This window comes from Balaenoptera acutorostrata, chromosome 16 (assembly GCF_949987535.1).
Source record: "Balaenoptera acutorostrata chromosome 16, mBalAcu1.1, whole genome shotgun sequence".
Taxonomy (NCBI): domain Eukaryota; kingdom Metazoa; phylum Chordata; class Mammalia; order Artiodactyla; family Balaenopteridae; genus Balaenoptera; species Balaenoptera acutorostrata.
The window spans coordinates 16,197,092-16,217,398 of NC_080079.1; the positions used below are offsets into that span (position 1 = coordinate 16,197,092).

General features: G+C 43.4%; 1 protein-coding gene across 13 annotated transcripts in view; it reads left to right on the top strand.

Annotated features, from left to right (window-relative positions):
- The window catches only part of ABLIM1 (actin binding LIM protein 1), a 324,990-nt gene that overhangs the window by 241,144 nt on the left and 63,539 nt on the right, over positions 1-20,307 (top strand). The window lies entirely within an intron of this gene.

Here is a 20,307-nt window from a genome sequence, read left to right on the forward strand (position 1 = left end):
CCCTCTCTTTACCATCTTTGGGCAGGAAATGTAAGAAATCTAGAGATTCTTGCCTTTCTAATGCAAACAGGTTTTCTGAAAACCTAGTTATTAATCAAACCATGCTCCAAAATTTATTTTTGAGAAAAGTTTTTAAAGCATGCTGTGCTAGCACTGAAGAAGGAATGAGACAAGAAAAATCATCTCAACCATGAAAGAAATAGATTTATGATTTGGGAAAGGTTAAAAAAAAAAAGAAAAAGTGAGTCTCGCCTAAAAGTCAGCAGGAGTGGGGTTGCCATAGCAGCTTCATCTATCCCTTAACTGGGGTTGGGGATTTACGAGAAAATTGAGCCTGTTTTCTCTGAGACAGTCTGAGGAGGCATGTTAAGAGGATGTGAAGTTATTTAGATTATCCAAACAGGTTCTGACAAGTAAGTGAAAATGACTAATTAAAATATTGTTGCCATTCTATAATGGATCAAAAGGCTTGTTGAGTCATGATGTACTTACAGAAAAGGTGAATTTGCCACAGCTCCTTGATATAAATTACTTTTGAGAAGGGTTTTTAAGACTAAATGTGAGTCCTGGCTCAGCCTCTTTGAAATAAGCTTTCAATGCACGTTTCGACCTAGTGTTTTCAGGTGGGTTCCTTCTGCATTTTCGTGTGTCAGTGAGTTTAACCCTTGCATCTGTGGCTTATCCAACTGGTTCAGGGGCTATCATATCATGACAACAGAGGTCTGCAGGTTTTTCCCTCCAACTAAATAATAGCTAATTTAAAAGGACAGAAAAGTCCAAAATACTCAGAACTTACACCCCAAGTCTGTAGAGGGATGATCATGGTTTTGCCTCCTGTAGGCCAGGTTTCTCAGCCTCAGCACGACTGGCATTTTGGATGGGGTGATTCTTTGCTGTGGGGAACTGTCCTGTGTTTAGCAGCATACCTAGTACCCACCCACTAGATGACAGTAGCAATTCCCTCCCCAACTCAACAACTAAAAACGTCTCCAGCCATTGCCAAATGTTCCCTGCCGGGCAAAATCAGCCCCCAGTTGAGAACCACTCCTATTAAGTAACCACTTTTGAGACCTCACTGGGAGGGCTGTGGCAGGGGCGGGGAGGCAAGACCCCAAGGGAGGGTGTTTATCAAAAGAACAGGAACAGGACAAATATTTTGCCCTGAGCATTTTGGTCTTTGCTTTGTTTTCTTTTTGTTTGAAATCACATCCTGGGCTGGGTGATGGAGCACTCTTCTGGGTATACATTCTTCTGCTCCTGGCCTCTCCCCTCCTGGTCCTTTGTGGGCCTTATTTGATGCAGTGCCTAATCAAACTTCTCTGAAAGGAATCCTATCTTAAGTGCATCCCAGAAATGCACTATTTTTTTTTTTTTAAAAAGAATCTCGTATTATAGCGCGGTTTTATAAGGTGTAAAAAATAGGTGTGCCTTTGTGTAAATCTGGACACACCTATTTGGTTTTTCTTCTGGAACCTGTAGCTAAGTGCTTTCATTTCTTTTTTCCTTTCCGCCTCTGCACCAGTAAGTCTCAAACTTTCTGATTGAGAACTGGGTCTCATTTTGTCAATGAAATAAAATAGTCACAGCCTTTTTCCAATTCACAGATAACAAAAAAGTCAACGGCTGGAACTTTTTCCGTTTAAAAGTTTTCTTACACCTTTAGCATATGCTGTTGTGTGTTTGCTCTCAGAGGTTAACAGATTACAAAATGAAATCGTAACAAATTCTGGAACAAAACATTGGAAATAGCCAATTTTGCTTAGTTCTACTTAACTTTTTTTGGTAGACCTATGTTCTAATTATAGCTTTAAATTTTATAAGTATACATTCATAATCTTATTAAACAACAATCTGATATACAAACTATATGTATTACATTTTCTTGGCATTTCTCCAAGAACATGATATGTGCTGAGCACCATGGTGTGTTGCAAGGAGCTGCCACAGGCTGTTCTGGGGAGGGAACCCTCCTCAGGCCCAGCTCGGGTAGGGGGGTAGGGGTGGTGCCTGACATTGGCTGAGCATATCAGGAAACACCTCTACTTGTTGGAGTCATTCTTGGTGATGGGTTGGAATGGCCCATGGTGTTTTCTGTGATTCATTACAAAGCACAGCTTCCGTTTACCTCTACCTGGAGGTACCTATGTATCCGACACCTTGTGCTCTCTTAGAAGCATTTCCTCATTTGAAAATCCACTCCCCCATTTACTAGATCTGAGATCTATGAATGCAGAGAACATTAGTATTTTAGGTCCATTTTGTCACCAGGATGTAGCACAGTGCCTACGGATGCTGGCTGCTCAGTAAACAAGTGAATGTCAGTGATTCCCATACAAAGACCACCTGGGAGCTTGGTCTGCAAGAAGTTTGCGTGTCTGCAACCTGTGTCCTGTCCACATAGTCTATTCTGTGTATTTTTTTCAAAAGGACAAATCCATTCCCCATCCAAGCAGCCTTTAATGTTTGAAAGACTACCAGGGAAGTCTTTTAAGGATATAGGAGTAGTGGTTCTGCGGGTTGTAAAATTTGGCGGGGAGAGCTTTATAAGTTTTTCTTCCTGAGGTCCAGATATTAAACTTATGCTCTTATATTTAAAGCCCCACATGCTAAAGCTGCCTCGTGGCTTCAGTAAGAAGAAGAGCATACCAAGCCTAGGACTTGACCTAAAGGCAATGCATTCCCATCCTCTTTGCTTTTAAGAAAATTATCCAGTCCAATGAACTTGTAGATCACAAATGAAAAAATATGCCTTATATACTCTTATGTGTTGGAGTATGAAGTCTTCGAGAATTGGGAGTGTCTACTGGGAATTCAGAACAGTGCTACTCAAAAAAGCCCACATTTCTTGAATCAGTTATCAGGACGTGGGGTGTCCAGATGAGGCAGATGACTTGAAATGGGGACTTCCCTGGAATATGCAGGATGTAAAGATGAAGTAGTGGGATGTAAAGGAGCCCAAGATGGTCTTAATGCTGTGATTCAAAGACTGTCCCCAGCTCCGTTTTCTAAAGCAGAGCCCCTGGTATGAGTCTATATGGGCAAGAATGAGTCTAACCGGTGCCTTAAGCTGCCCAGGCTTAAACTGTGACCTTGCAGGGAGGGGGCCCTAACAAAAGAGGAAACAAACCCCACTGCTTTTCCTGTTCACCAAGCCTGGAATGTCTTTGGCAAATACGTGTCTGTGTCCTCCTCAGCATTGCTGGTTCACATTGAGGTCGTTTTTTTGCTCATAAACATTAGATGAAGCAGGAATGCTTGCTTACACTTAAGACGGCTTTTATCTTACCCTCCTGCTAAATAATAATAGTGTTAGTTTGTCTTGGGGCTCTGCAGCTGGCTCCTTGCATCCGTGCTTATATCCGTATACCTTGTCCAAATAAACATACTTGAAAAGATAGAGAAATGTGTTTTGAACAGTTTAAAACATCCTCTAACAGAGAGTTTTAGCCCAGCTTTCTGCTTTGTTTTGGCAGCTTGTTTAGGATGCAAAGTGTATCTTGTTCTGGCAACAGATTAAAGAAGGTGTTGGTTCTTACATAGCAAAGTTTAGGGCCTAATGACTGGGGTGGGGGGTGCTGGCGAGTGCAGATTTCCAGTCTTCCTTTGTGGTTTTTAAAGAGTTTTAAAGCATAAGAAAAAAATGTGCCTTTTTTTTTTTTATATATAAATGTATTTATTTTATTTTTGGCTGCGTTGGGTCTTCATTGCTGCGCACGGGCTTCTCTAGTTGCAGTGAGCGGGGGCTACTCTTTGTTGCGGTGCGCTGGCTTCTCATTGCAGTGGCTTCTCTTGTTGTGGAGCATGGGCTCTAGGCACATGGGCTTCAGCAGTTGTGGCACGCAGGCTCAGTAGTTGTGGCGCACGGGCTTAGTTGCTCCGCGGCATGTGGGATCTTCCCGGACCCGTACCAGGGTTCGAACCCGTGTCCCCTGCATGGGCAGGAGGATTCTTAACCACTGCGCCACCAAGGAAACCCCTGACTTTTTTTTTTGTTTTGACTTTTAACCTCAGAACTGTAAAAACCTATTGAAAAACCTTACCTTGGCTTAGCCAGCCCTCTGTGATTAAGCTCCTGCCCTGCCCCCCCCCCAAGTCACCTACATCTCTCCCCCCGATTCACTCCAGCCCACTGGCCTTCTTTCTGTCTCTCAAGCACTCTCTCGCCATCTCGAGGTCTTTGTACTCGCTGTTCCCTCTGCCTGGAACATTCTTCCCCCAGGTCATCTTCTGTCCCCTGGCCCTGTTTTATTCTCTTCATGGCACTTTTTTTCCACGATTTGAAATTCTTCTTTGTTTGTATACACGTCGTTGTCTGTCACCTGTTGCTAGAATGTAAACTTCATGACAGGTGCTGCCATGTTCCCAGCACCTAAAACAGGATCTGCAAATGAATGTATTTACAAAACAGAATCAGACTCACAGACATAGAAAACAAACTTATAGTTACCAAAAGGGAAAGGGTGGGGGAGGGATACATTAGGAGCTTGGGATTAACAGACACACACTACTTTATATAAAACAGATAAACAGCAAGGTCCTACTGTATAGCACAGGGAACTATATTCAGTATCCTGTAATAACTTATAATCCTATAATGGAAAAGAATCTGAAAAAGAATAGTTATATGTAACTGAATTTACTTTGCTGTACACCGGAAACTAACACAACATTGTAAATCCACTGTACTTCAATAAAATAAAATAAAATAGTATCTGATGGAAGGTAGGTAGGTAGGTGCTCAATAAATGGATGGTGGATGGATAGATGGAGGAATGAATGGGGAGGGAGGAAGGGAGGCGGGGGGTGCTATCTGCCTAGTAACCTCCTGCTCCCCTTTAAATCTAACCAAGTGCTCCCCTTCTGTGGTGCCCCCCTCCACAGTAGTCTTGGGTGGTTTTCTCCCCCATGCCCACCTCACTGGGCTCATCACACCAACAGTGTCACCTGTTGTAGTCCCTTGTTTTGGAGTCAGCCACACCTCTGCAGGGTAAGCATCGGGACAGGAATATCTAATAAAGGGTGATTATGGCTGCAGTTATTATTAGTTCTTACTGCACTTTATAACCCTATCTCATTAATGTCCTTTCACCCATGTGCATTACTGTGTATTACTTTCACCTTTGTTTTGCAAATAAGGAAACTGAGGCTCAGAGCAGCTGCCCAACGGCCTACAGATGATTACTGGCAGGGCCTGGATTTGAATCCATGTCTGTCTCCAAAGCCCATGTTCCACGGCATTTGTCTCCTCTTCATCAGGTTGACTCACAGGCCCGCCATCAGCTTTTGCCAAATGAATGAAACCTAAGACCTCACCTCACCTCCTCCCTCTCTTCCTTATTATTTGAGCTTATAAGCATTATTTATAATATAAACATTATTTATAATATTATTTGCAGTATTATATAAATAGTATAAAGATGAGCATATTAGCTCATCTCTAAGGACAACTAGCTGGTGTATCTTAAGTCACTTTTTTTAAACTGACAGGGCTTAATTGATTATTTAAACTCTCATTTTTCTCATGTAAGCAAATCCATCCGTAAAAAGTTCAGCTATTGTTGAGTCATGCATATGAACTTTAACCGAGGTGGTTCCTGGGCAGCCCTAGGGACCAGTTTCCTTGTCTTCAGCTCCCAACGTTACATTGATTTCCCTTAGAACATAAAGCTTCTACTAAGAAAGAAATGTAGCGGCCATAGATGGACATTTCAAGTGAAAAAAAAAAAAAAAACAACTAGGAAAAAGCCTAAAAATGTACAATGTGTCAGTGTTTCTTCCCATATTTTTAACACAACCAAGTGCTTCCAATTGCCTGCCCCTCCACTTGGTTGTGTTAAAAATATGGAAGAAAGGCTGACACCAGTCTTTATGAGTTTGGTTGGCCCCAGGATGTTCCATTGCTGAGGTAGAAAGCCAAGATCAGAAGCCTCTGCCGACACGTGCATGTGATTCTCTAAGCCCGTTCTAAGATGATAAAAGCTGCTGAATTTTCATAGCGTTGAGGTGGAAATAGTTAACTGCGCTCATGCCCGGGGTGTCCTCATCTGTGGTGTGCCCGGTAATGTGAGTCTTCGGGTAGGAACTAGGCAGACTGTGCTGGTGTGTTGCGAGCAGGTCCCCCATCGTCTGGCAGCTTGAATTTTCCAGCACACGACGCGTCCCGATGACGACTCTAATAGGGCAGAATCCTGACAAGGCTGGTCGGTCAAAGCTTTCCTTGGCGCATGACCAAGTTTCACCCAGGTTTGGGGCCAACCCAGCTGGTTCCCATTCTCCTGGGTGGGAGGATAAGCAGGAAGATGGAGTTCATGTGCTATTTGTTGATGTGATAAAATCAAAAGGCCCTCCAGCACTGGGGGTGGGACCACCAAGAGGTGCTCTTTCGTGGGTAGCATGTGTGTGGAATCTGTCACGAACCCCAATGTGTGACCCAGCTTCTCTGTCCATCACAGCCACTACTGGCCCTTTAACCATCCCTGAGCAAAATTGGAGGAACTGTGACTTTTTAACACAAAACCCTCAAGCTCCATAATGGTCTTGGGTGTGCTCATTAATAACTGTGTCTCGTGGTTTGAATTTAACTGACTTTGGAATGAGAGTATTGGAAAGGAATTTCTGACTGAGTTCATGCATTACTTCCAGCCCAGAGCCATTTGGTAACTGGGGCCTTGCCTAATCTGAACTCACACCGACACGGGCTGCAACTCAGTTGGTTGGTTCCCAGACCTGGCCTGGCACCAACCTGAAAGATCTCTTCTCTACCTGCTTTTCTGTGTTAAAGGTAATTCCTGCTCAAGACCCCTAGAAATATCATGGCGGGAACGTTACATAGATTTAATCTGGTCCGACTTTCTTAAAGTTAAGGATATTGAGACCCAGAAAACACAAGAAGGCACAATCTGTTGGTGAGAGCCAAAAGCGAGTCTGAGAGCAGTTGTGTTTCACCACCCCCAGCACTCCCCAGGCCACCCCATTCAACTACTTCTCTGCTTATTGTACAAAAAAAAAAAAAAAGCAGGTATTCCAAAAGGCCTTTGGAATATTAAAGCTATTGCGTGAAAGCAGGGTGCTAGGGAGTTGAGTGCATTTCTCTGCTGGTCATTCTGTGGATATTTGAGAAGTTTTTGCTCAAAGCTTTATTTTATATTCTCTTTGTTTTGAGACACCTTCCCTTTCCAGGCCACTAGATACTTTCCTTCTTATCCTGAAAACGTCTGAGTTCCCACCTGCTTCCAGGAAGATTGTATGTATGTATGTATGTATGTATGTATGTATGTATGTATGTATTTATTTATGGCTGGCTGCGTTGGGTCTTCGTTGCTGCGCGCGGGCTTTCTCTAGTTGCGGCGAACAGGGGCTACTCTTCGTTGCAGTGCACGGGCTTCTCATTGCGGTGGCTTCTCTTGTTGCAGAGCACAGGCTCTAGGCGCGCGGGCTTCAGTAGTTGTGGCTCACGGGCTTAGTTGCTCCGCGGCATGTGGGATCTTCCCAGACCAGGGCTCGAACCCATGTCCCTTGCATTGGCAGGTGGATTCTTAACCACTGTGTCACCAGGGAAGTCCCAGGAAGATTGTTGATGACTGCCCGGGATGCGCTGCCCTGTCCAATTAGAGAACTTCTAAAAGTTTTCTTTACAAAGTAATGTGTGCTCATTTTAAATAAATATGAATAAACAAATAAGCACATGGTATAGAATCATACAAGGCAGAGGGCAGATGGTAACTCTGTCTGTACAGACTCTTTCTCTAAGGGGCCGGATAGTAAATATTTTCAGCTTCACGGACCATTACTGTCTCTGTCTTAGCTACTCAGTTCTTCTGTTGAAGGTCCAGAGTAGCCATGGACACCACCCAAACGAATGGACATGGCTGCGTTCCAATGAAGCTTTATTTACAAAAGCAGGGCTACAGTTTGCCAGCCCTGGTAGACATCCCCCTCTCCCTCCCGACCCCGCTCCCCAGAGGTGGGTGTTGTTCGGAGCCCCTGGCAGCCACAGAAGTGTTTACTTTATGGAGTTTAGGCACATGGATTCTATCATACCGAATGTAGTTCTGTATCTTGCTTTTCTCCTGTTTCCAATGCACAGATAAACGTGGGAGGGTATATATCCTTTTTTTAGACAAATAGGACCACGTTGTGCCTATTGTTTTACAGTTTCCTTTTCTTCACTTGGCAATGACTCGGGGCCAGTGCTTATGGATTTAGGACTTTATTCCTAAAGGCCGCACAGTGGCCTCATTCTTTACCTTGCTCCAAGAAACCATAACAAATACAAGAGAATAACTACAGATGTAAATAATTACTGGCCGACAGTCAAAGATGATGTCTTGTTCTGTACAAAGGGGCAAGTTAATACATGACTTTGCACGGCGATGAAGGTTTCCAAGCAAATTTTAGGGTTAACATCATGATTGATTATGAAGAGATTTCTGTGAAATCCTGAAAATGCCAAGTTTTGTGTAGTGCTGTGGAATATGGGTTGTGGTGGATGAGGTTAGACCCGCCCTGTGCCTGCCCTTCAATGTCTGTGCTTTTGGAGATGCCCTGTGTTCATTTCCTAGGGCTGCTGTAGCAAAGGACCACAAACTTTGTGGCTTAGAACAACAGAAATCTATTCACTCACAGTCCTGGGCGCCAGACAACTGAAATCGAGGTGGTGTCAGTAGGGTTGTGGGTTCCTTCTGGAGACTCTGACGGAGAACCCATCCCGTGTTCTCTCCTAGCTTCTGACGGCAGCTGGCAATCCTGAACATTCCTTGGCTTGTGGATGTATCACTCCAATCTTTGCCAGTCTTCCCGTGGCCTTCCTCTTTGTGTCTCTCGATCTGTTTCCCCTTCTGTTTTCTCGTAAGGAGTTGTCATTGGATTTAGGGCCCACCCTAATCCAGGAGGACCTCATCTCAAGATCCTTACCTTGACTGCATCTGCAAAACCCCTATACCTAACAAGGTTACATTCTGAGGTTCCAGGTGGACATACCTTGAAGGAGCCACAATTCAACCCACTCCATGTCCTCTAAACATCAGTGTTCTTCCTGCCTAATTCTTGTCATAATCAGCAGCCCTGCTTTTTGAGGAGAACCCTGGCAGCCCCAGGAATGGCATCTGCTGAGAGTTATCTGCAAGTCTAAGATCAGTCTAAGGCCAGAACTGCAAGGCTTCTGGGAATTTTCTTGCCAAGTTCAGCAAAATAAGAGGCTAATGAGAAAAGTATTTGCATATCTGTTACCTTAATTGAAAAGAAAGCAGGGCTTGCCTGGTGGCACAGTGGTTAAGAATCCGCCTGCCAATGCAAGGGACATGGGTACAAGCCCTGGTCCAGGAAGATCCCACATGCTGCGGAGCAGCGAAGCCTGTGCCACAACTACTGAGCCTGTGCTCTAGAGCCCGCGAGCCACAACTAATGAGCCCGCGTGACACAACTACTGAAGCCTGTGCCCCTAGAGCCGGTGCTCCGCAACAAGAGAAGCCACCGCAATGAGAAGCCCGAGCACCGCAACGAAGAGTAGCCCTCGCTCGCCACAACTAGAGAAAGCCCGTGCGCAGCAACGAAGACCCAACGCAGCCAAAAATAAATAAATAAAATAAATAAATTTATTTTAAAAAAAGAAAAGGAAGCAGAAGGAAAACTTTCTTTTGTAATCCCCAGGGGTTTTTAGTTCAGTTGATGCCAGCTGAATGGTGGCCTTGCTCTGAACTTAACCAGCACTGATAGTTGAGTTTCGAAGTTTGACTCCAGCATGAGGCCTGGATTACCAACACCATCTATTTGTATAATTTTTCAGAGGAGAGTTGTATTCATGCAAAACTAAAGGATTGTGGCTGGGTATGTCACTTGTTTTTAATAGTTTGAGAAAACAGCTGTTATTTGTGTTGCACAAGGCATTTGGAAGCAAAAAGGTTTTAGTTTCTAAAACTGAGAAATGAGGCCAGCCCACTTTCCACTGGGAGACAGCACCTTTGGTCAAAAGTGGCAGAAACTCACCTCAATCCAGCTGTCTTAGTGTCCTAGGGCTGCCGTAACAAAGTACTACAAAGCGGGTAGCTTTAAAGCAGCAGAAATTTACTCTCTCACAGTTCTGGAGGCTAGAAGTCTACAGTCAAGGTGTTGGCATGGCCAGGCTCTCTCCGAGGCCTCTGTGAGGGCAGGAGAGGGGGCGTCCTTTTGCCTGGTCCAGATTCTGGTAGCCCCAGGCATTCCTTGGCTTGTGGCAGCGTAACTCCAATCTCTGCCTCCTGCGACCTGGCATTCTAAGGGAGCCTGTCACCCTTTCCTCCTCTTATGAGGACACCAGCCATCCTGGATTAAGAGCCAACCTAACTCTGGTCTGACCTCATCTTAACTAATTACATCTGCAACAACCCAGTTTCCAAACAGGAGCACATTCTGAGGTGTTGAGAATTGGAATTGCAACAAACGTATCTTCTTAGGGGACACAAGTCAACCCCTAACACCAACTGAAGCACAACAGGACTCACAGGACCGGGCCGCCACAGAGGGCCGGAGGGACTGAAGCCTGGGCCTCAGATGCTGTTTGTGTGCTCTGGGCTGTCGGCTTGTCTCTGCAGGTGTGTTCATGCTCACAAACCTACTCTCTCTGCTTGAAAAGGACGCAGCTACAGGGGCTCCGAGCAGCTCAACCTCAGTGGAAAAGGCTGCTCTCTCCCCTGCTCACATCAGGAAGTCCTGGGGAAGGTGCCATTGCCATGGTGTGGTCACCTTTCCAGCCTGGATCATTCTCTGTGGCCAGTGGTGGGTCGTGGAGACAGTGGCAGTTCCTGGGACTGGAGTTGGGGGAGGACGAGGCTCTCCCCAAAGCAGGGTGGCCTTAACTCGCTCACTGGGGGATCATGAGCGTGGGGTTGCCTCAGCCGCACGTTACTTCTGAATGGCCCTGGTCTTGACTTGCTCTTAATGCGATCTCGTGCGTGGATTTGTTCTTTTACACCCACTGCGCGTTCACCTGGACTAACCCATGTTCAGGTGCTGGGAGATATCTCCAGATGTGTTTTAGATTTTGTGTTTCTCTGAAAGGTGCATTTGCATTCAGGCAAAAAGCCCATGGAGACTCTTAATTGAATCTTTAATCCCTAAGGATGCCATGGTGGTAGCTATCAAGGACGGGTGCTTTGTGCCTCTTAGTTTTCAGACTGACGCTTTTAAATTTCTAAACAGGATCGCACTAGTGTAGAAACAGTTTTAAACTCTGCTCAATGGCCTGTGGGAAGCCCGTTTCCTGTACTTCGAATGCCTTTTTGTATGTGTTTTTATGCACTCACTGCTGGAAAGGTACGGTTCTAGTTCAACTATAAAAATTAATTCAGGGGAATGATTGCATAAATTAACAAAACAGTTCATAATTCAAAATGCCCATTTCATGTCTTAATTATGTTTACTTCTATCTAATATTGAAAAATAGCTTCTTATTCTCTGAGTCTACTGCGAGCAGCATAGAGCAAGCCACCTGAGATAACTAATCTGCAAATAGTCCAAGAAGAGATACCCATACAGCCTAGAGGCCAGACACAGTGATTCCATGGGTACCATCATTTGAGGGATAGCATCGTTTGAAAACTTTTCAGGCTTGTGATGACATTTTTAAGAATCTCTCTGTCTTGGAAATTTGAAACACGACCCAAACTTAGCAGATTATCAGTAGCCAACTAGACTCTGCTAGGGCACTAATCCTTGCCGTCTCTTTGGTAAAGGATATATTTCTTGGTAGCATTGAATCCATCACCTTTCTCAGAAAAATCAATCACTTATGTCTACATACTCTGGACTAGACAGGAATGCTAAGAACCATTTAGCTGTTCTTTTGTTCCTGGTTGATGAGGGACGCCCTTTGCTGTCACCAGCCACCAGAATTCGTGAGGGACATTAAATTCACGTCGACTCCAGGCCCACTAGTGCTGCAGGCTGAGTTGGAGTTTTATTGGTGGTCGTTTACTGTAGGTTAGGAAGAGGTGAACTGAAGCAAGTCTACCCGGTGAAATTGCTGTGATGTGGTATAAGCTAGCTCGGGATAAATTGAGTGTGAAATCATTACTGTCGGATGTTGCCTGCCAGTGGCTGTGTGTGTGTGTGTGTGTGTGTGTGTGTGTGTGTGTGTGTGTGTGTGTATGTATGATAATTATTTTTGCTTGATTTAAGAGGTGGTAGAATACTGGCTGTTACTGAAATAAAGCTAATTTTTTCCTGTTCTGAGCCATTATGTTGCACGGTTGGGACGTTTGAAACAGTTTTCTAAGATCAGTGCTTTTCTGCAATGAAGAACTAGTATCCTTCTTTCTTCTCTTTCTATCCCCTCTGTGATTTTTGTTCTCTCAGTTTATCCCATCTTTCAGTTAAATGTATAAGGGGTAAGAAATGAGCTTTTAGCTGATCATTATATATGGAAATTATATAGAAAAGCAACTCGAGGTAAAGAAATGTCTGGTTTTCTGGGTTTGCTTTTGTGTGTTGGGGAAAGAGAGGGTGGATGGAGTGGTCCAGGTGGATATGTTCTTGGCTATGATGTGAGTGATAGGGAAAAAAGTCTTGAGTTTTGGTACATATAGTAATGAAAGGGAGATTCTGCTTACCTTTCTTTTTTTTTTTTTTTAAACATCTTTATTGGAGTATAATTGCTTTACAATGGTGTGTTAGTTTCTGCTTTATAACAAAGTGAATCAGTTATATATATACATATGTTCGCATATCTCTTCCCTCTTGCATCTCCCTCCCTCCCACCCTCCCTATCCCACCCCTCTAGGTGGTCACGAAGCACCGAGCTGATCTCCCTGTGCTATGCGGCTGCTTCCCACTAGCTATCTATTTTACATTTCTAATCTCCATTTACAGGTCCATTTTCCGTGATGTCTTCTCTGACCCCATGAATCATCATTAACCACTGTCCCCTCCTCTTGATCCCAGGGCAGAGTCTTTCATTCAGTGAATGCTTATTGAGCACTTACTGTTTGCACAAACTGGGGATGCAGAAATGAACAAGGCTCCTGCCTAAAGGCTTTGACCTCATGCACACAGGCCTCTGGTCCCTAGAAAACACAGCTGGACATTACTATATACCAGGCACTCACATGTGTGCATTACATTGGGTTGGAACACATTTCCTTTCTCCAGATCACGAAATCTGGCCTGCTTTATGCACAGGTGAAAACAGCAGTTTGTTCAGGCTCCTGCCTTTAATAGACTCATTATTTTTGGGATAAGTATCCCTCCCAGCAAGGTTTACAAATCTAAGTCATCTCGTGCTCATCACGGCCGGCCTGCAGCAAGGAAGTGGGAGCAGCTTTCCTGTCCTAATTGGACAGAAGGCAGTTGACTTGTCTTGGATGGGGAGTGCCTGGACCAACCTTTCCAGGAAGATGCTAAGAGAGCATCAGTGCACCTGAGATAGTTTGTTGATAAGGAAGTGATGCCACCGTTTTCACGCTGGAGAGAGTGGCAGAGGGACAGCTGTTTGGTCCCATAAGAAAGGGAGGCCTTTAAACTTGATGATATTGGAGAATATAGACAGTTGGTTTTTCTCTTGAGAGTTTGGGAGTGTTTTTTGTAGGTGACCTGTTTGTTTCATACTGAAAGAATTAGAATTACTCTTTCCCAGGAAATGTATTAGGAGCAAATTACAGGAAGTAGGACTATTCTAGAAAGAGGTGATGGGGGATAAAAAAGAATTTTTAAAAGGAAAACATAGTTTAGAATAGAATAAAATCCTAATGTAAATTTACCAATATAGTTTGATTTCAAAAATTCATTCTGTCATTGCTCTACAGCATGATAATTTTTCTCAGTACTATACTTACCTAACATATTTTGGGTCTACTAGTTTGAGGTATAATTCATTCTTTAAACAAGAATTTAGCATTTAATGCTTGTACTTGCTAGCTGATTGCATAATTATTGTTATAATATACAATTATAAAAGACACGGTCCCTGCCTTAATGGAACTTAAAAGTTAGTGGAAGTCCTAAAACACAGAAATATCTAGAAGCTCATGGCGCTATATGAATGGAATAAATGAATGCTATTTATTTAAGAGTGCAGATGAGGCGGGGTCATATCCAGGTGACATTGATAAGAAAAAAGGTCCCTAGAGAAGAAAGCTTTTGACCCAATGCTTGGAGCATTGGTATTTTATTATATAAAGTAGACTATTTTTGCAAAATATACCTACTATGTGCTCAACACCTACAAGACTCTGGAAATATGAAAATGAATAAGACGGTGTCCTTTCTTCTGAGAAGTGAAAAGTCTAGTGGGAAAACCTGTTAAGTAACCAGCAGTTATAATTTATTGCATTAGATAAAGGGGTGTCTACTTCCATCAATGTTTAAAAAGTATATATTCGAGACCAGAAATAAATGCAAGTCGAAGGGAATGCCCGAATCTGGGGAGTTGGAGAAGGCTCACTCTAGAAGCTCTCAGCCTGGGCTGCACCTGGGAATCACTAGGGGAGCTCGTTAAAGCTGCTGGTGCCCAAGCCCTTCCCCAGAGCCACTCCACCTCTCTTGAGGGGAACCTATGATTCTTTAAAGCGCGACAGGTAGATTGAGACCAGGTCGTGGAGGCTGTTGAATGCCGGGGTAGGAAGTTCAACTTTTGTCAGCAGGTAATGGGATGACATTAAAGACGTTTTATCCAGAGAGGATTGTGATCCATGTGGTGTTTAACAAAAACTAACCTGCCGTTTAAATGTCCTTAGCTCAGTAAAGGGCCTCTGGTCCAGTTGCTGAGTGGTGAGGAGGGAGGACTGACCAGCATTTCTTTGCAGAGTGGCTGCTTTGCCCGGGCAGCTGGGCTTTTCCTGTCTGTGTGCCTGCCTGCCTGTCTGTCTGTCTGTCGTCAGAGGAGCCGGCTGGCTTTGACTAAGTTCAGTAGACTTTGCTGAGGAGCACTTGAATGCCTTGACCTCAGAACTCAGGCCAGTCTGCTGCCCTGGGGCAAAGTGCAGGCTTGACCTCGGCTCAGGTCACAGGATCTAACACTTGAAAGGTTCCAGAGCTGTGTGACTGCGCGGAATCACTGGTCCATGTCTGTGACTCAGGCTGTCTTCTGAGTCCCAGCATCTAGCCACGACAAGGTCACTGGCTTCCCTCTGACAGGACCCTCTGTCACCTGACATAACGGGTGGGAGGGGCAGCAGGTGTGGCTGGCAGAGGGTGCCTGCCCTCCTGGCCCGAACTCTCTGCTTATCCTGGCTCCAGCCCCGAGGCCTGCCCTTCCAGAGGAATCCAGAGGGTCGCTCACAGAGCAAGCCCCCACCCAGGCTGTAAAGACTGGAATGTGAATCATGTATCTCTTTCTTTGCAGGATACAGAAATGCTTTGGTCGTCATCCAAAGACATGAGCTTTGCTTTTAAATGGGTTCTGATTTGGGTATTGCCAAATGTGGGGTCCTGAATTCTTTCATATATCTCCCTCTCCATCTTAGAATTTACTTTGCGCTCTGTTTCTTCTTCCTGCTGACCATTAGCACTGATAGTGATGGCCAGAGCACCCCTCCCCGCTGCTCCTAGTGAAACGGCAGAGTCTGGGCTCTGCAGATTCTGGGCTGGAAGGCTTGGTTGTTTGTTAAGGGGGTAGAGTCCAGCCACAGTGGGAGAGGAAATCAGACAAGGTTGTTTTTAAAAGCAAGCTGTGTTTTTCTGACTGCTCTGGTATTGGTTCCCACCCTGAAGGCTCCTCTAACCCTGGGGAAGAAAAAATATTTTTAGTCTGATACGGGGCTGTAGGCAGCCCAGAGCTGAACCATCTGTAAAAGAGTTGATAACTCAGAGCCATGGTTTTAGTGGAAATAACTTGTAAGGATCACCCAAGACTCCAAAGCAAGGCAAGGGCTATGCCCAAGGCTCTGGGTTACCCAACTCTCATGAAGTCCTTTAAGAGTTATTTTAGAATAGAAATATCGAGGAAGGAAAAAGAATGGGTAGGGTAGAGAAATGTTTGCAATTCCTGGAGAAGATAAACATCATAGAAGTGGAATTTACTTTAGAGAGAGCAACTTGATGAAGAAAAGCAGTTGACAAACTAGAATCTCACTGAACTGGGATGACATGTTTCCTGTACACTATATAACAAGCTTAAATATTTTTAATTTAAAAAAAACCCTGCTTTCTGTATGTTTCCTACAAGTTACAAAGGCATTACTGAGATGATATATACAGGGGACCTGCATGCTGTTTCCCATCCCCTCTCTCCCAGGCACACCATTTGGCCGCCAGGACATGTGTATTGATCGTTGATTCCCTTGGAGCATCTGGCAGGGACGAGACGCTTTGGATTGCTGTTATTGTGCATTCCTGACTCCAACATGCTCTTGAGTTGGAAAGGAGACCAGGAATGAGATCACGAGTAACAAGAAACCTTAAGTGTTTGCCCTTGAACAAGAGACAAAAAAGTATCCAGTTGGGATTAGATTTCAAGTAATGGTGAACTTGAAGGCAAATATTTATCTCCTGGTGTTAAGAAAGGAAAATATGTAAAACCTTTGACCTTGACTGTAGGGTGGTGTCTGCATTTGAAAAACGGGTTGCATTAAACCGGAAGCATGATGGGTTTCTCATTGTTCCTTCCCTGGAATTATGCAAATAGTTCTTAGCACATGCAGAGCAGCAGCTGACCTGGCGTTCTACTCAGTGTTCACCGTAATATCCCATTGGATTCTGAGAGTCTGTCCCTCTTGGGTCTAACTTCCTAAAGAGACCCCTTAAAAATCCCTTTCAGAGTGTAAGTATTTGGAAAGAAAATGGCCTAGAATAGCTGGTATTTTGCAACCTAGTTCATCCTCTCCCTGTGTCATAGTACTCAAGGTGAATTTACATGTAATTAACATTTCTTTTACCTACATAGCAATCTTGCAAACTAGGCAGAAGCAATACTTTTCTACCCTTTTAGCATTATAGAACATACAAGTCTTTTCAGACAGTACATAGGATTGGGGGAAATAAGCAGTTGGGTCCCAATACATCCAAACATGCTGAAAGTTCAGTACAGCATTCAACCTAACAGATTTCTCAAATATCCACCTTTTACATTCCTGACGTTGCACCTACCGAAACTGGGGCAGCCTAATAACATGTCTAAAATGGGCCAAATCACACTCTCCTAACGAGACCCCAGGAACCAGGATCATTTTCTAATCCACAATTTCAAATTATCACCCCAAGTGAGTTATTGTTGTGCAAGGGATAGTCTTCAAAGATCCCTTGGATCTTACCTGGGTAGTTAGCTGCTGTACTCCCTCATGAGAATTCATGGAAGAAGGAAAAAAAAAAAAAACAATGCTTATTATTTTTAAGCTGTCCAAGTTACCAAAGTAATTTCCAGTCTTTCTGACCCTTGACATGTACCAGGATGTAGGGGGAAGGGAGAATGGACTTAATCGAAAACCCTAGATTGAACACTAGCTCTGTAATTTAGAAGGCTTTTCTTAGTCCATAAATAGGCATAAGAGTAATAGGGTACCCCCGAAGCATTGGGTGGATTAAACGGGAAGGTGCTTCACAAACGTTCAACTGCAAAACAAATGTAAAAGATATTATTAACAATAAAAATAATGGATAAGAAGTGTTTAAGCTCAATCATGAGAGGAAAAGTGAAATCTTTTAATAGCCACTGAAGTCCTCAATCTTCCAATTCCAATTCTTTTTTGATCCTTGCCAGTGGGCCTCAGCCCTAACTGGAAGAAGCCACTTTTGAAGCTTCATGACAAAGACTTGTACAGAGTGATCCAGGGAGTGCCAGCCGTTGCCTGCTGATTTTGAGCCTATACTGGAATTAAATATGAGGACCATTTGCATTTCATCCACGTCTCTCCATCAGTTCATCCACGTCTCTCTAACAGAAAGACAAGGATGAAAGGAGAATTGGAAATTGCTCAGTGGCACTCTGGAGATACTGGAATTAATGGATACCTGATGGGATTAAAGTACAGAGCTTTTACTGAGAGGCCATTTTATTAAAAAAGAAAAAATCATTCACTTCACAGAGGTTAGAAATCACTTTGGGAATCTGTTTGGTAAAGCGCTGTTAATTTGATTCTTCTTATTTAATTCCTTCAAATTTCTCTCGGATTAAAATTGTAATAAAAGGCAAAAACCACTTTGGATAACCATTTGGCAGCACTCAATCTGAACATAAACATATGCAATGACCTTGACATATATTGTCTACTTTTATGTATATGTACCACTGAAATGTGTATATAATTCACCAAAAGACATGGGCAGGAAGCTTCACAGCAACACAGTTCAAAACAGCCAACATTTAAAAACTACCAAAATGTCCATCAAGAGTGGAATGGATAAATAAGATGTAGTATAATTACACAAAGGAATACTATGGAATCATGAGACGTGGTGAAGTACAAGTACACACAGAATCATGAATAATTCTCACGGTGTTGAGTAAGAGAGGCCAGACATATCTGCTTCCTATTATGTAAACTTCAAAGACAGGTAAAAGTTAGAAGTCAGCATAGTGATTAGAAATCAATGACTGGAAGAGGACATGAAGGGGCTTCTGGGTACAGATAATGTTCTCTTGCTCGGTTTGGGTGCTAGGTACAAGTTGTGTTGCATTTATGACAATTCATTGAACTAGAAATTTATGACTTGTGCATTTTTTCCAGTGTATGTTCTACTTCAGTAAAGAAGTTTACTTAAAAGAAAAAAAAATTAAGGTGTACCTCTTTCCTACTCCAAAGAAAGGAAAAAAAAAAAGTGCATTCAGGACTTCCTGCCAACCTTGTAAGGGAGAACATTGTGATATAATATGTAAAATGCATGGCATTTTTTGTGACAAAGAAAAGAAAAAAAGCCAAATTGTAGAACAGACTGTAACAACAATTACCTTGGTCAGGGAATACCAAGTCTAGCTAACACTCAAGGAAATTCAACCTCAAATCCTTGAGTCCCTGGTTACCCTCTAAACTATGTTGTATTCCTTAATAACTTATCGGAAGAGACTAATGAGATGATGTTATCCATGCTACTTAATCAGTTCCTGGTTTCAAGGAAGTACATTTAATACCTATGAGACATGACATGACTTAATTGGATTTGAAAATGACAGGCAGGCTGGAGCTGCCAGGGCTGCTTTACAAGGATTTAGGATCACATTTTCCCATACCACGAAGACCACCTATGTCAAGAAATAACATTTGGGAGAGTTGTTTTTAAAGGACTTGGTGTTATTTCTAGTGGTTTTGGTTTTTTGTTTTGTTTTATAACATTTGATCACACCGTTTGAGTAGTTGGGTGTGGGAGGGATCGTGAAAGTAAAATTTTTGTTAAGGTCTTAAAAAATCGTCTAGTCTTCCTTGAGCCTTAGCAAACTGTAAAATGTGAAGACCTTAATAAATAAACCTTTATTTGTATTCTTTTAAAAAAAAAAAAGGAAGTTGAAAGATGATACTGTAAAGTCACAGGAAATACACCTTTTTAGGGCAGATCCCAGCAAGGGTCTCCCCTCGTGAACGGAGCTGCTGAGGGTAGGGAGGCTGGGGGACCTGGTGCTTCTGAGTACAGTCTGGAGTTGGACAGACTGGGGTTTAGACCACAGTTCCATTCCTTGCTAACTGAGTAACCTTGGGTGATTTCTTGATGTCCCTAAGCTTTAATTTCCTCATCTGTTAAATGGACATAATACCCCTATCACAGGGTTGTAGGGAGAGTCAGATGGAATATGGTTTGTGAGGTGCTTAGCGTAGTATCTGGAAACAGGTAAATACTGAAATGACAGCTGGGGCACAGAAGTTCATCCTTTAGTCCTCTTTTGGCCATAATTGTGCAGGAAATGGTTGCTCAGCATCTGGAGATTTGGGGATAAGGGCTTCTGTTGGCCTGTTAATTTACCCGACATTTCTAGAGAACTTGCTCTATGGAAAGCAAGAGAGATCCTAGAGCTATGATGACACATGTGTGGCCCACGTCTTTAAAGGGATGTATAATCTAACGTGAACAAGAGGGAGCAAGCTCACCTGCACTTACTGGTACCAGATACTTACTTTGGTATGAACTGAACTTGCCTTTGGTTATTTAATTTTCATAACAATCCTATGTGGCAGGTTTTCTTATGCCAGTTTTTACAGTTGAAGAAATAAGTCCAGAAAAGTGCCCAAGACCACACCATTTGCAAGGTCAGAATGCAGACCCTGGGTTCTCTTGATTCCAAAGCCCTTCTCTTTCTACTCCATGTTGGACAGTGGGATGGGGCAGACAGCCCAGCCATAATGTAACTGAAAGTGGGGTCCAGCTGCTCGCCTCTCAAAAGCCAATAAAGAGGCCAGGTTGGTGGAAAGGAAA